This window comes from Mirounga leonina, unplaced genomic scaffold, assembly GCF_011800145.1.
Source record: "Mirounga leonina isolate KUSES-001 unplaced genomic scaffold, KU_Mleo_1.0 Mir_178, whole genome shotgun sequence".
Classification (NCBI taxonomy): Eukaryota; Metazoa; Chordata; class Mammalia; order Carnivora; family Phocidae; genus Mirounga; species Mirounga leonina.
The window spans coordinates 14,556,476-14,558,583 of NW_023270464.1; positions in this window are offsets into that span (position 1 = coordinate 14,556,476).

Consider the following 2,108-nt stretch of genomic DNA (forward strand, 5'->3'; position numbering starts at 1 on the left):
AAAATGGAATCACATAAAACAGAAAGTAGAAAAGAGTAGAAGGGAGAAACAAAAAACAAATTCAACAAGTCAGAAGCAAGTGGAAAGATGGTAGATCTTATTCCAGCCATATCAATACTCACTTTAAATATGAATGGTCTAAACACACTATTTAATTGTCAGACTGCCTTAACAAAATCAAATTATATGTTGCCTATAAGAAACTAACTTTAAACATTTATATTTAAATTTCTAGACTGCATATTTATGTATTTCAGAAATATAAATATATATATATATGTAAAATACTCAGAAATGTTAACTTAAAGGGAAAGATATATCATGCTAACCATTAATAAAAATGAAAGAAAGCTAGAGTAGTTATATTAATTTCAGACTTTATGATAAGGACAATTACCAAGGATAAAGAGGGTCATTATATGATAAAGGGACATGATACTGCAAAAAGACAAAACAACTCTGAACATGTATGCACCTAATAACAAGATGTTAAAATACATGAGACGGAAACTAATAGGACTAAAGGAGGAATAGACAAATCTCCTGATATAATTGGAATCTTGAATAGTCCTCTGTCAGTAATTGATAGATCAAGCAGGCAGATAATCAGTACAGATATAGATGACCTGAGCAGCTCCATCAATCAACTTGATCTAATTGATATTTATAGAAGACTCCATCCAACAACAACAACAGAAAATATTCTTTTCAAGCACATGGAACATTCCAAAAGTTAGAACTCATTCAGGCCCACAAAACACACTTCAATAACAAATTTAAAAGAATAGAAATGATACTTGGATTTTTTCCAAGTTTGATCTTTTTCCCTTTCACTTAGAGCTAAACTAATCAAACCAGACCACTTTCTATTGCCACATATATTCTATCCCATCCTTCCTCACTTCTTTTATTTATTTACAGAATACCTATCCAAGGACACTGGAGTATATATGGAGATATATTTTAGTCTTGTTAGTCTGTAAGCTCCTTGAAGGCATATTCTATTTCTATTTTATTTGTTCATCCATTCCCACATTCCAGTATCCAATACTCTAAACAAAATAATTTCTCAAGAAATATTTTTTGAAATAATAGGATCGAAAGAATCAGGCTATCATGACAAACTGTCTTCTTTAGGAATAAACTAATGAGACCAACTAGATTATTGATCCTGTAAGTAGACACTAGATGAGATAACTCAGATTTCTGGGTGACCTAGAACATGTCCTCAGGCTTAGCTCACCAAAGAGAGAGTAAAGCTTTGAAAGGAGATCCAAAATTTGATTGAATACAATGTAGTAAAATGAAATGCATCAATATTCAGAGGGAAAATTAAAAAAAAAAAAAAAAAAAGGGAACAAATGAATACTGTCCAAAGAGCAATAGCAACAACAAGAAAAGTAACATTCCAAGTGGAAGATGGAGGCAGTAGCGTAGCCACTGGACCACAGTGACTGGAAAACTTACTAAATGTAGAAGAAACGTGTAAAGCATGAAACTCAACAGATGTAAGTGAGTGAGGAGAAAGATGCTGAGAAGATTTACCTCAGCTCCACCATATGATCCAGCAATTGCACTACTGGGTATTTACCCCAAAGATACAAAAGTAGGGATCCGAAAGTGTACGTGCAACCCGATGTTTATAGCAGCAATGTCCACAAGAGCCAAACTGTGGAAAGAGCCAAGATGTCCATCGACAGATGAATGGATAAAGAAGAAGTGGTATATATATACAATGGAATATTATGCAGCCATCAAAAGGAATGAGATCTTGCCATTTGCAATGATGTGGATGGAACTGGAGGGTATTATGCTGAGCGAAGTAAGTCAATCAGAGAAAGACATGTATCATGTGACCTCACTGATATGAGGAATTCTTAATTGCAGGAAACAAACAGAGGGTTGCTGGAGTGGGGGGTGGGTGGGAGGGATGGGGTGACTGGGTGATAGACACTGGGGAGGGTATGTGCTCTGGTAAGCGCTGTGAATTGTGCAAGACTGTTGAATCTCAGATCTGTACCTCTGAAACAAATAATGCAATATATGTTAAGAAAACAAAAAAAAGAAGAAGAAGGTAGCAGGAGGGGAAGAATGAAGCGGGGGAAATC